This window comes from Acinonyx jubatus, chromosome E3 (assembly GCF_027475565.1).
Source record: "Acinonyx jubatus isolate Ajub_Pintada_27869175 chromosome E3, VMU_Ajub_asm_v1.0, whole genome shotgun sequence".
NCBI classification, from domain to species: Eukaryota; Metazoa; Chordata; class Mammalia; order Carnivora; family Felidae; genus Acinonyx; species Acinonyx jubatus.
In genome coordinates this window covers 39,841,713-39,856,621 of record NC_069398.1, presented here as the reverse complement: position 1 = coordinate 39,856,621, position 14,909 = coordinate 39,841,713, and the positions used below count along the sequence as shown (strand labels likewise).

Below are 14,909 nucleotides of genomic sequence, written 5' to 3'. Positions count from 1 at the left end.
GATTTGCTCATATTGTTATGTGTTTTTTTTTTTTCTTTTCTCCTGAGTAGAATGACTTTACCATAGTTTCTTATAGATGGAGAGCTGGGCTGTTTCCAAGTTATAGATATTATGCATAAAACTGGTATGGCTATTCTTTTTTTTAATGTTCATTTGAGAAGAGAGAGATCGCAAGTGGGTGGGGGCAGAAAGAGAGGGAGACAGAGAATCCCAAGCAGGCTTCAGGTTGTCAGTGCACAGCATGACGTGGGGCTCAGACTCACAGACCGTGAGATCATGACCTGAGTCGAAATCAAGAGTCAGACACTTAACCCACTGAGCCACCCAGGCGCCCCAAAACTGGTGTGGATATTCTTGTAAAAGTATACCGGGGGACATGTGTTTACTTTTTTTTTTTACCTAGAAATGGAATTGTTCAGTGTACAGTTGTATTTTTAGTTTTATGACAAACTGATAGACTTTTTTCCCAGATTAGTTATATCATTTCACACTCCCATCAACACTATATGAGAGTTTTGGTTGCTCCATATCTTCACTAACATTTGGTGTTGTCAGTCTGTTTTTTTTTATTTTTATTTTTTTAGTGTTTTTAAAATTTATTTTTGAGAGAGAGAAAGACAGAGTGCGAATGGGGGAGGAGCAGAGGGAGAGGGAGACACAGAATCTGAAGCAGGCTCCAGGCTCTGAGCTGTCAGCAACAGCCCAACACGAGGCTCGAACTCATGAGCTGTGAGATCATGACCTGAGCTGAAGTTGGACACTTAACCAACTGAGCCATCCAGGTGCCTCGGTGTTGTCAGTCTGTTTAATTGTAGCTATTAGGGTTGGGGTGTTGAAAATTTTAAATTTTTTTAATGAATTTTAGTTATAATTTTTTTTTTTAATGGTTAGTGCTTTTAGTGTTTGCCTACTTCAAGGTCATGGAGATATTTTCAATTAAAAAAAATTTTTTTAACGTTTATTTATTATTGAGAGACAGAGCATGAGCATGGGAGGGGCAGAGAGAGGGGGAGACACAGAATCCGAAGCAGGCTCCAGGCTCTGAGCTGTCAGCACAGAGCCCGATGTGGGGCTCAAACTCACAAACTACAAGATCATAACCTGAGCTGAAGTCGGATGTTTAACTGACTGAGCCACCCAGAAGCCCCAATATTTTCTATTTTTTTTTAAGATGCTGTATTTCCTTTATGTCTAGGATCCAGCTTAAGTTTTCCATGTGATAGATGGAGTTGTGGTTCATTTTTTCCCTTTTGGGTAGATAATTATTTCATCCCATTTGTTGAAGATATTTGTCTTTCCCCATTGAATTATCTTGCTTTCTTTGTTGAACATCAATTGATCATATATGTGTAGTTCTATTTCTGGATGATGTTTCCTGTTCTATTGGTGTCTTTGTGTACCCTCATGCTAATACCAAACTGTCTCGATTATTATTGTTTGTAGTAAATCTTAAAAGCAGCTACTATAAGCCCTTCAACTTTATTCTTTATTAAGACTATTTTGGCTATTCTAGTCCTTCTTATTTCTACAAAATTGACTACTTAAATTTCTACCTAATTGGCTGCTAGTCAATTTCTAGAAAAATTCCTTCTGGAATTTTTATTGGGATTACATTGAATCTATAGATCAATCTGGAGGGAATTGACATTTTAACAATATTGAGTCCTACAGTCCATGAACATGGTACATCTGTACATTTATTTGGGTCTTTTATTTTCCTCAATAACATTTGGTGGTCTTTAGCAAAGAAGTCTTGTACATCTTTGGTTAAATTTATTTCTAAGTGGTATTTGTATTGTAATAGAGGAAACTGGACACCACAGAGGGATGAAAAGGTGGTAGATGGGTAGACACTGGGGCTGCTGTTTTGGGTTCATCACCAACAAGAAGCAGCTGGTCACACGGGATGTTTCTTAGTGAGTCCCCTCCATCTGGATTTCAGAATTAAGCCTATTCTCTGAGGACATAACAGCCAAGAGTCTGTGTTCTCTTATTCCCTCCACGAACTGAGATGAACACCTTTTTAGTTGTCCCTTCTGGGCACCAGCTGTACTATGAAGGTCAGGCACAGGCTGGTCCTGCTCACTCTCTCCCCATCCCCCTCCCCACCTAGAGAAACTGCAGTGCCTCCAGCTCTTGATGAGCCTCCGTTGGCTGTTACCTGAGCAGCAGTGGCCAGTGACCTCCGCAGGGTCCTGGCTAGGAGAGCTGTGCCTTAGTCAACTGGGAACTTCGGCAGAATCAACCACATACTTGGAAGAGGAGAAGAGAAGAGATGGATGGGAAGAAGCAGAGTATGAGAGGAGAACTCTGACTGATTCTGATGGCAGAGCGCTGGAGCAGGGTCTGTGAAGGCCTGCTGCTTGGGGGTCTACCAGATCTACCAGATGGCCTGGTTTCCACAGCTGCCTTGGATTTCCAGTAGAAGCCTCACTTTCTTGGGATTCCTGATCTCATAAACTTCAGGTTTGATTTTTCCAAGCGGTCCTTGAGGGCTGGCCCTATGGCCAAGGCTCCTCTGTTCCATATTTCCACAAGTAGTCTGACATATTGCCTGCCCACTTGCATGAGCTAACTGGAGAGAAGTGCTACTTCTTACATCCAGGAACACCCAGCTAACACATCTGAGTCTCCCTTTGGGTCTGTTGTGTTACCTCAGTGGAGCCTTTTGCTTCTCCCTCCCTTACTAGGGTGTGTGTGTGTGTGTGCGTGTACACAAATAGCATACACAGGCAGAAGTCTTACTGATAATTTGGAGTGGGCCCATCAGAGGCATCCTGGAAGTTGGGGTGGGGGGATGTGCATTGAATGTCCTGCCACAAGCATGACTGAGAGAATTGGAGTCCTCAGGAGATGCTCAGGGGCTTGCTAGACAGCCTTGAAGATGGACCTTTGTCCCCAGTGCCATATGGGGAGGGGGAAAAGCTATGGGAAAATATTTTGGCTTAATATAAAGAACTTTACAGGAGCCGTATATCCATGGAACAGCCTTCCTTCCCTGATTATGCTTTTCACATCCCTGGAATATACAAGCAGGTACTCAGAGACTCCTGCACTGAGGAGGATAATGTGACCTTCAAGATCCATTTAATTCTGTGCCTGACACTTTACCAGGAGGTGATGAATGTTCTCCTCCCAAGAAGACTTCTCCTGGGGAAAGGAGCCCAAAGAAAGACTTTTTTATGTAATACCAACACTTTGAACTGTCGACACTTCTTCCAATATGTATAGCCACTTCTGATATTTATCAAGTTTCCATATTTGAATGGGTTTTAAGTTCTCTGGTCAGTTCATTGGTCCATTGTCAACCCCTGTTCTATTAGAACCACATTGTCCTTGGTAATGCAAGCTAGTGCAGTCACTTTGGAAAACTGTATGGAGGTTCCTCAAAAACTAAAAATAGAACTACCCTATGACCTAGCAATTGCACTACTAGGTATTTATCAACGGGATACAGGTGTGCTGTTTCAAAGGGACACATGTACCCCAATGTTTACAGCAGCACTATCAACAATAGCCAAAGTATGGAAAGAGCCCAAATGCTCATCGATGGATGAATGGATAAAGAAAATGAGATATATATATATATATATATATATATATATATATATATATATACACACACACACACACACACGATGGAGTATTACTTGGCAATCAAAAAGAATGAAATCTTGCCATTTGCAACTATGTGGATGGAACTGGAGGGTATTATCTTAAGCAAAATTAGAGAAAGACAAAAATTATATGACTTCACTCATATGAGGACTTTAAGAGACAAACATGAACATAAGGGAAGGGAAACAAAAATAATATAAAAACAGGGAGGGGAACAAAACATAAGAGACTCATAAATATGGAGAACAAATAGAGGGTTACTGGAAGGGGTGTAGGAGGGGGGATGGGCTAACTGGGTAAGGGGCATCAAGGAATCTTCTCCTGAAATAATTGTTGCACTATATGTTAACTAATTTGGAGATAAATTAAAAAAAATAAATTTAATAAGTTATATAAACATTAAAATTACACTGCGTGAAAGAAACGTCATAAAAGACTAAATACTGTATAATCTTATTTAAATAAAATTCCCAAACATAAACTCACATATAGTCATGGAAGTGTGAGAGTAGTGGCTTTTAAGGTGAGGGAGATGAGGGAACAGAAAAAGAGACACAGAAGAACTTTCTAATATGATGAAATACTTGTATATATTGTTTTCTGTGATCACAGCAGTGTAAACAATTGTCACAACTCTTTTATCACCTAAGATCTCTGCATTTTTTTGTATAAAAAATATTATACTTGGATTTTTTAAGTATCAATTAAAACATGTATTAGCAGAATACCATGTCTCAAAGGTTTTTAATGTTTTTGAAATTTTATGTAAATCAATATGCTTAGTAGCATAACAAAATTCTATATTCTTTGTCCTAAGAATTATTTGAAATAGGAATATTTTTGCAACTATATTTAGAATCCTATAACTTTCTTCAGGAGAGACAATTCTTGATATTTTCTTTTCAGGTACCCTAAAATATTCTTGTGATAGGGAATAACTGAATAAAGGATTCTCAATGCTAAAGGAAAAAAAAAAGAAACACACTGCCTTAATCGTTATAGTGCTACAATAATTTCTGATACCAGGAGTATAAAGTCTTCCCACTTGGTTCTTCTTCTTCACATTTTCTTAGACATTCTTTAGTCAGTGATCTTCCGTATGAATCTAAGGTGAATTATGTCAAGTCCCATGGAAAAACAATGCTGGGATTTTGATTGGGATAACAGTGAATTTGTGATAGTTATAAGGCTGATAACTTTATGAGAAAGACATTTTTTTTTTAATTTTTAAAAAATGTTTATTTTTGAGCGAGAGAGAGAGAGAGAGAGAGAGAGCGAGCCGGGGAGGGGCAGAGAGGGAGACAGAATCTGAAGCAGACTCCAGGCTTTGAGCTGTCAGCCCAGAGCCCGATGCGGGGCTTGAACACATGAACCGTGAGATCATGACCTGAGCGGAAGTCGGATGCTTAACCGACTGAGCCACCCAGGTGCCCCAAGAAAGACATATTTAAAGGTGAAATCTCAGGAGTATTGACATCTATGGGGATAGGTTTTTCTGTCAGAGTTGCTGTTGCCCCTCACATTATACTGTGGCTTGTATCCAAGAGCAGCCACGCTCCATTTCGCCATGTGGAAATGCCTTTCCAGCCAAAACCCTCACCAATCATTTGGTTGGCCAAAGCGAGTTCTCCCAAGCCTGTTGGGATAGGCCGCCTGCTTTTTTGCAGCCTCTACCCACAAGAAAGTGCCAGAAGGTGTAGCATCAGGATTGGAGGAGAGAGTGGGGGATACGGCTGCAGGAGACGCCTACTCAGGCACTTCACAGAGGGCACCTTTCTCTGAGAATCAGCTTGGAGCCAACTTTTCTTTCTTCTTATGACTCAACCATCATTAATTAGGAAAGCTGCCTGAGCATTCTTCATTTGAGTCAGAAGCCCTGCCCGTGCTTAAGCTGTCAATGCTGTAGGAATTTGCTCCTTTGGCATTTAAGGGCTCATAGAAGTCTTGTCCTTTCCAGATAGTCCTCTTTGGAGGGACTCCCCAGCCCCCTTTATGGTTCCTGTGGGGTGGAGGGTAACACATTTCCTTGTGCTTTTCGCTGGTCCTATCATTGGTGTCTTTCTCAAGATGTACCTCTGGGGTCTTTGGTGGGGGAGCAGGGGGCGGGGCTGGAGATGAGGAAGGCATCACTCCCCATCATGGAAGGAGAGGCATCATGGGTGAACGAAAACAGCTTTGAGGTTGACAAGCTCGAATTTGTTTGCTAATTCTGATACTAATTAGCTGTGTGTCCTTGGGTGGTCTGTCTAGTGGCTCATCTGAGCCTCAGTTTCTGCATTTGTGAACATGAGGTGATGGCATCTCTTGTCCTTGATCGTTGAGATTATTATTCATTGAGATACTATGTGTGGAAGCACCTAGCGTGGTACTTGGCTTCGAGTAGAAGTTCAATAATAAATGCCACCTCCCTGACTCTACTTCCCACCACTGTGGAGCTCAGACCCGCATCCCATCCAAGGCCTTCTAAGTGGCCACCCAGCAGGCACAGTAGTGGTGGTGGGTGGCGAAGGGGAAGTCTTACTGTATGGAGAGTCTTGGCACCTTTTAGAATTTCCTGGGAGAGCAGTAGACTAAGTGGCCACTTCATGCTGTTCCAGAGCATGACCCAAGGAGTGGACAGAAGACTTGTATCTGTTGTTTAGTCATAGCCCCAGTGTGGCCTGAAACTTCTCCCATTAGCCAATTTCATTTGTAAACTTTCTTCTAGAATTGCTAGATTCACCTGGAAAATAGTCTGCAGTCTGCAGGCTGGAGTGTAGAAAGCCATTTTCAAGGGTGATGAGGAAGGCCAGCTGTGTTGGTGGTCTCTCATTTAGTAGCACATTGGACCCTTTCATATGGAGATTGGTAGATTCGTTGGAGCAGCGACTGTCATTTACCTTTGTTCACTTTTAGCTGGAACCCTGCCCACAATAGGAGGTCATCAAAAAGTTGATGTCTTTAAAAATTGTGTGATTCTGGGGCTCCTGGGTGGCTCATTCAATTAAGAGACCGACTCTTGATTTTGGCTCAGGTAATGATGTCACGGTTCGTGAGTTTGAGCCCCGCGTTGGGCTCCACGCTGACTATGTGGAGCCTGCGTGGGATTCTCTCTCTCTCTTTCTCTCTGTCTCTGCCCTTCCCCCGGGAAATTTTGCTCTCTCTCTCAAAACAGATAAGTGAACAAACAAAAAAAAATGTGATTCTGACACGTGCTACAACATGAATGAACCTTGAAGACATGCTAAGTGAGGTAAGTCAGACATGGAAAGACAAATACTGAATGATTTCCCTAGAGCAGTCAAGTTCATGGAGACGATGTAGGAAGGTGGCTGCCAGGGACTGGGGGAGGGGAAACGAGGAGTTTGTGTTTAATGGAGGTGGACTTTTGCTTTGGAAGATGAAAAAGTTCTGCAGGTGGATGGTGGTGAGAGTTGTATGACATTGTGAATGTGCTTCATGCCATAGAACTGGTACTCAAAAATGGTTAAAATGGTAAATTTTACATGTATTTTACTACAATAAAAAATAGGTGCCTGTCATACAGTCAGTGTCCCAATTTTTTTAAGTTTATTTATTTAGGGAGAGAGAGAGTGAGAGTGAGAAAGCAAGCATAAGCAGGAGAGGGGCATGGGAGGGCTAGAGAGAGAATCCCAAGCAGGCTCCGTGCTGTCAGCGTGGAGCCTGATGTGGGGCTCAAACTCACAAACCATGAGATCATGACCTGAGCCGAAAACCAAGTTGGACACTTAACTGACTGAGCCCCCCCTCCAGGCGTCCCCCAGTGTCCTAATTTTTAAACTTAGAGCATAATCAGTGAGTACCCAACGGCAGTTAGCATTTGCGAGATGTAAAAATGTCACTGGATTTGCTCGTTTATTCAGCCAACACTTCTCGGCTGCTGGCTGCATCCAAACTTCCGAGCCAGGCTGGAGGAGTCAGATTCAATCCCGTGCATGCGCGTGTGCTTCCAGGGCTAGACGCTGAGGGTGAGGACGCAGAGGCCCCTGGCTCAATGAGCGCGGCCTACACATGGGAAGGGAAGACAGGGAGAGCTGCTTAGTTCCCTGGTGTTGAAAGGCAGGATCCTTGGGGGGAGCTGGGGCCTGTGGGGGGAGGAGGGTCTCAGAAGGAAGGGGGGCTGGGTGCTGTGCTGGGGGGGGATGTGGCACCAGCCTCACCTTAGTCCCCTGGCAGCTGGCCACCTTAGCTAAGTTTTAAAAAGCCTCTGTAGGGGCACCCGGATGGCTCAGTCGTTTGAACGTCTGACTCTTGGTTTTGGCTCAGTTCATTATCCCAGTGTTGTGGGATCAAGTTCCATGTCGGGCTGAGCGCAGAACCTGCTTGCTTAAGATTCTCTCTCTCCTTCCCTCTGCCCCTCTTCCCTGCTCTCTCTTGCTCTCTCTCAAATAAAATACAAATCAGAAAACATGTGCAATGTGTTACTCTGAGATCGTGTCTGTATATCTATTATCCATATATCTATAGCTGTCTCTACAGATCATCTGTATCTTTGGTGTACACACACACACACACACACACACACACACACACACACACACTCACGCAATGGATGGGTCAGGGCGGGAGAACTCTGAAGGTCTGGAAACAAGTTTTGATTATTTGCAGGTTTCACTTCTCTGTTTTTGGAGCAGGGTGTTTTGGCTCTGGGGAGTGGTGAGAACATCCTGGGTGTGTCCAGCACCCTAGGTCCCCCCAGCCCAGCCTTTAGGTCAGAGGATAGTTGGGAGCAAGGGGTCCAGGGTGGAGGATGTGGGTGGAGCCTGAGGGTGCCTCCGGGGTGGGTGTTGATGCTGGGAGAGCCCGAGGGCTCTGTCCTTAGTTACTGTGTTGGGGTCCAAGCCAGAAGTCCAGTCCCTCAGGTGGGCTGGTTTGCTTTGCTGCCGTGCAGACCACACTGTCTCCCCAGGGACCCATCCTCCTCCTTCCTGGAGAAACGGTTTGGGAGGCAGCAAGGTCATTTTCCTTGATGAAAGTTGATGCGTTCACATACCCACGAAGCGGTGAGTTCAGATGACTTCGATGTGATAGAGCCTGAAGCAATGATTCGTCCAAGAACAGGCAGCAGAGGGAAGGGGAAGGAGGGGACATGCTGAGGCTCCATTAGCCACTGATCACTCAGTTTGAGTCAGTTTACAGGACCTTAGCTTGTCATCTGTGAGGACAGCAGAAGGCTGCATGGGGCTTAGCCAAGTATTGGGGCCTTGGAGAGGAGGGAAGGAAGTCAACAGGGAAACCACAACGGATGGCTTTTGAATTTTCTAACACGTCTATTGGCATTTGCAAATAACTGTAGTCGCCAACATTTATTGAGCACTTACTGTATGCCAGGAACTGCACAAAGTGTCTTATATCTTTATGAGGTTATTTTGGATGGGAAAAATTGCATCTTTATTTTTATTAGCTCCTAATGGATATTTCATACTTCCTTCAATTGTGAATACAGGCATCAGACCACAATCTTCTTATCAGACCACAACATTAGTATTTGCCACCTTGGACATCACAGGTACAGAGTCAAAGAAGACCAGCACCGCAAATCCGTTGAAAAGGCCTGGACTGTTGTTACTGAGTTGGTATTGCAAACTTGGTGGGTGCAAACGGTGAGGTGTATTTTTTCTTTTTCTTTTTTTCATTGCTTTATGAGCCAGGTCAACATAAGCACTGAGGAGAGATGCCTGGATTGCTCCCAAAGAGGAGGCAATATGAGCATAATTTTCAAGTTATCCCTGATTTATCCCTGATGGAAATTTCCATGAATGTGTCTTTGGATTGAGGAGTCAGTTGATTGGATTCATATGGAAGTCTGCAAAGGGCTCTGAGTAACCAGTCTCCTTCACTTTTTTGTTTATGTTTTTCCTCTTCATTCACTCTTTGTTACTGAGATATAATTCACTTTCCATGAAACCCTTTTCAAGTGTGTGATTTGGTGGCAGTTATCATATTCACAAACTTGTACAGCCCTCATCACCATCTTTCCAGAACATTTTCATCACCTCTTTCAGAGGTGATGAAACTCCCCACCCACCTCAAGCCCCCACCCTGGGAACCACTAATCTACTCTCTGGTTTACAATGTTTTGTAATTTTCGTGGTACTAGTCTTGCACTGCTTTTGTTATATTCATTTACTTTTTTTTAATGATTATTTATTTTAGAGAGAGAGAGAGCATGAGTGAGGGAGGGGCAGAGAGAGGGACAGAGGATCCAAAGCAGACTCCATGCTGACAGCAGACAGCCTGATGTGGGGCTCGATCCCACGAACCATGAGATCATGACCTGAGCTGAAGTCGGATGCTTAACCATCTGAGCCACCCAGGCACCTGTCAGGTTTTTTCTACTTCGCTGTTCCTCTGTCCTTCACAGAGACCTTCATTCTCAAGCCTCTTATCTCATGATTGCAAAGTGGCTGCTGCACTGCCAGGCCTCACACTTCCATTCCAGGCAGGAAGGAAGGAGGAAGGGTGAGAGGATGCAGAGCTTATATTTAGCAAGTCCTTATCTTCTTATTTAGGAGGCGACGCCCTCCCTCAAGCTTGGGAAAGCCAAGTGTCTTCTTTTATTAACTGTCTTATTTAATCCCTATTTTAATAGTCTCAAGTAGGTAATATTTTCCCTGCTTTACAGATGTGGAAGCATAGAGAACTTAGTAACTTTCCCAAGGTCACACTGTCCGGGGCTGAGCTAAGACTAACAGTAATAACACACTACATCTTTCCAGCCTGTGTTCTGCTATTGCATACAAAGCACTTCCCCATTTGTTTCTCCATTTGGGTCTCGCAAAACTCTGAGATGGGCAAGGAAGGTATTGGAATAGCCTCGTTTCGCAGGAGAGGAATTTGAGACACAGAGAAGTAAACGGTGACTTACCCAAGGCACCCAGCCAGCAACTTTCATTCAACTGGGTTAATCTCAGGTCTAGTGTCCTGTCTTCTGGACCCCCTTGAGAGGTCAAGGAGCACTTTCAATGAGGGAGACAGACGCACAGAAAAGGTGCAAATGGATTTCATGTGCTTCAGGTTTGCATAGGCTCAGCTTTTGGGGGGCTTTTCTGCTGATTCTCTGCTTCCTTTTTTCCTGTAGTTTCCATCCCTGTCATATATTTATTTTCTAACAGGAAATTTGTATCTCTTCATCCCCTTTGCCATTTCACCCATCCCCACCCCCACCCCAGGCCCCTCTGGCAGTCACTAGTTTGTTCTCTGTATGAGTCCACTCATGTTTTGTTTCGCTGCTTTTTGGATTCCATTTGTAAGCAAAATCGTATAGTATTTGTTGTTTTCTGACTTATTTTACATAGCAGAATACTCTCTAGGTCTATCCATATTGTTGGGAATCACAAGATCACATTCTTTTTTATGGCCGAGTAATATTCCATTGTGTGTGTGTGTGTGTGTGTGTGTGTGTGTGTGTGTGTGTGTGCGCGCGCATGCATACACACACATCTTCTTAACTGTTCATCTATCCATGGACACTTAGGTTGCTTCCATATCTGGGCTATTGTAAATAATGCTGTAATAAACATAGAGGTGCATATATCTTTTTGAATTAGTGCTTCATTTTCTTTGGGGAAATACTCAGAAGGGAATTACTGGTTTATATGGTACTTCTATTTTTAATTCTTTGAGAAACCTCCTTACTGTTTTCCATGGCAGCTGTGCCAATTTACGATCCCACCAACAACGCGTGAGGGTTCTCTTTTCCCCACATCCTCACCAACACTTGTTATTTCTTTTGTTCGTTTGTTTTTCATGTTTATTTATTTTAAGAGAGAAAGAGAGGGAGAGAGAGAATCCCAAGCAGGCTCTGCGCTGACAGCCCCAATGTGGGGCTGGATGCCACGAACTGTGAGGTGATGACCTGAGCCTCGATGATGACCGAGGCTTCATGGACCGAGCCACCCAGGCGCCCCTCAACAGTTGTTATTTCTTATGTTTTTGATTTTAGCCATCCTGACTTGCATGAAGTGACGTCTCACTGTGGTTTTGATTTGTGTTTGCCTGATGATGAGTGATGATGAGCATCTCTTCGTGTGGACCCTGGCTCTGACGTTCCCGCAGGGATGGGGGGGGGGTGTGTCTGGGACCAGGAGGAGAGGCACCAAGACTTTGTCTTAGAATAGACTTGGCATGCAGAGGGGGTCTGCATCACCTTTCTGAACCAGTGGGTTTCACTCTTTGCACATGTGTTTTCCAGCTTCACTTCCTGAGGCATCTGCTGCTGGAAGGGGGGTTTCCTAGACTGAAAAGTCAGACTCCATCTTAAATATTATCTTCCTCTTCCTGAACACAGGTAACACAGAGGAGTGTATGTTCCTGACAACCTAGTTTGATTACATGGTGAAAGGACAGAAGAGAAGACCAAGTCCAGGTGAGTTTTCTGCTGGCCTTGATAGAATTAAATGTGGTTGAAAAACAAAACAAAATAACACTCCCAGCTCATCCATTTTTTTCGAGCCTGTGTGTATCATGACAAATGTGACACCTAGCTCTGACCTAGGTGCCTGGGTCATGGGTCTTTGAGAAAAACCTGTTAGTGGTTTATAGAAGAGCAGACATGAAGGCTCCAACTACAGAGAATAGATGAATTCAATGGATTGCTGTGTTTGGATATAAATATGCCCATTTTAAAATACAAGTATGATATTTTGATAGTGTTAAGTAAGAAAATGGTAATCACACAGTGAGCAGACTGGTATTATTATGGCCTTACCATGGTTCTCAGTATGGAGGCACATAGTAGGTACTCAATAAAATATTCATTGACTAACTTTTGGAGCCAAGCCAACTTAATGACTTGATCACTGGAATTTGGACACCACAAAGAGTTAATAATTGTAAAGTATCCTGTGTATTCTGTGGTTATTCCATGACCTCAAATCATCTCTCAAATAAGCTATTGTCAAATCATTGTTGCAAATTACAGGACAAAAGTCCGAACTTAACTCCACTTTCACGGAGGGAACCTCACGTGCTAATCATTTCTTTCCCACCTTTGCTAGTGGTCTGAAATGCGTGCTGCACTGGCTGCTGACATAAGCAAGCACACTGCCTGCTGGTTCAAGGGGCTGCCCCGGGAGCTAATTACAGACACGAGGCTGTGTGGCCGGCAGACCGCGGCTGGATGTGATTAGAGGGTTTTGGAGTGTTGCCATCTGCTCACTTTCATGGACACAGGGGAAGCAGCCAGGGTAATGTCCCCCTTCAGGCCTGTCTGCCCCATCCTCCAACCTTCCAGCTGCTCCGGCTGATGGCCTTGGAGGCATCTTGACTCTTGTTTCACATTCTTCATCAGATCCACGAGCAGACCGGCTGGCCCTGCTTTGAGCATGTATGCGTCATCTCACTAATGTTACTTGCCTCTGCTGGAGCTGTGCTGGACCAGGCTCCCGTCATTTCACAACTGGGGCTACAGAAGCAGCCTCCTGGCTGGTTTTCTTGCTTCTGCTCTGCGTTTTTTGTTTTTCAAATTTTTTAATATTTATTTATTTTTGAGAGAGAGAGAGAGAGCACAAGTGGAAGAGGGGCAGAGAGAGAGGGAGACACAGCATCTGAAGCAGGCTCCAGGCTCCGAGCTGTCAGCACAGAGCCCGATGTGGGGCTTGAGCCCACGAATCATGAGATCATGACCTGAGCTGAAGTTGGACCTTCAGCCGACTGAGCTACCCAGGCGCCCCTGCTCTGTCTTCTTATGCTTGGCGTTCAACACAGTGGGTAGGGGGATCCTTTTTACAGATTTAAGACATCATGGAACCGCCCTCAATTCTTCTCTGAATTTTCCAGATCCTCATCCTGCTCAGAGGAAAACCTCAAGTCTGTCCAGGGGCTTGTCACCCCCATGGTTCTTTGAATTGATCTGCCACTCTCCCTGGCTTTCTGGACTTAGGCCACACTGGCCTCCTTCCTGTTGCTGGAGCATGTCAGGCAGGCTTCGGTCTCCACACCATTCCTGCTGCCCTGATGGCTCCCTCTGCCTATGACGTGGTTCCCCAGATAACCACATAGTCCCCTTTCTCACCTCCTTCAAATCTCTGTGCAAATGTTTCCTTCTCAGTGAGACCTGATCACCCTATTTAAAACTGCAGCTAGGCCTGAAGCCCAGACTACATTGTGTATTAACTGACTTGAATATAAATAAAAAGAAAAAAAAAAAAACAACAGAAGGCGGCAAATCATAAGAAACTCTTAAATAGAGACAACAAGCTGAGGGTTGATGGAGGGGAGGTGGGTGGGGGGAATGGGCTACATGGGTGATGGACATTAAGGAGGACACTAGTTGGGATGAGTGCTGGGTGTTATACGGAAGTGATGAATCACTAAATTCTACTCCTAAAACCAATACTACACTATATGCTAACTATCTTGAATTTAAATAATAAAAAAAGATTGGAAAAAAATAAATAAAAGATAAAATGCATGGAAAAGAAATAAAGCTACAGCTATGTATTTAGAACTATGTGTTAGTTTTGCTATAGGTTTTTTTTTTTTTTTGTAGATTTAATAAAACCTTGGTTTGTGAGCATAATTCGTTCCAGAAACAAGCTTGTAATCCAAAGCACTCACATATCAAAGTGAATTTCAAGAACCATCGGCTCAGTTGTGATCATGTGACATTCGGTGTCACACATTACTCATATTGCAAGACATCACTCATTTATTAAGTTAAAATTTATTAGAAATGTAGGAAATAATAAGCATTTATTAGAAATATAGGAAATAGTAAACTAAAAGGCAACCGACAGAATGGGAGAAGATATTTGCAAACGACATATCAGATAAAGGGTTAGTATCCAAAATCTATAAAGAACTTATCAAACTCAACACCCAAAAAACAAATAATCCAGTGAAGAAATGGGCAAAAGACATGAATAGACAATTCTCCAAAGAAGACATCCAGATGGCCAACTGACACATGAAAAAATGCTCAGTATCACTAATCAGGGAAATACAAATCAAAACCATAATGAAATACCACCTCACACCTGTCAGAATGGCTCACATTAACAACTCAGGCAACAACAGATGTTGGCGAGGATGCAGGGACAGAGGACGTCTTTTGCACTGCTGGTGGGAATGCAAACTGGTGAAGCCACCCTGGAAAACGGTATGGAAGTTCCTAAAAAAATTAAAAATAGAACAACCCTATGACCCAGCAATTGCACTACTAGGTATTTATCCAACGGATACAGGTGTGCTGTTTCGAAGGGACACACACATCCCAATGTTTACAGCAGCACTATCAGCAATAGCCAAAGTATGGAAAGAGTCCAAATGTCCATCAGTGGATGAATGGG

At 43.6% G+C, this 14,909-nt stretch overlaps 1 long non-coding RNA gene across 4 annotated transcripts in view; it reads left to right on the top strand.

Moving 5' to 3' along the window:
• LOC106978804 (uncharacterized) overlaps positions 1-14,909 on the top strand; it is a 31,516-nt gene extending 16,607 nt beyond the window's left edge. Inside the window, exons 5-7 of one of the 4 annotated variants that reach the window (XR_003415380.2) lie at positions 9,065-9,208; positions 11,909-11,986; positions 12,618-14,909. This is a non-coding gene — a long non-coding RNA (uncharacterized LOC106978804). Of the gene's footprint in view, positions 1-9,064; positions 11,987-12,617 lie in introns of all 4 variants that reach the window. The other 3 variants (XR_008294773.1, XR_008294774.1, XR_008294772.1) reach the window with 3 other exon arrangements.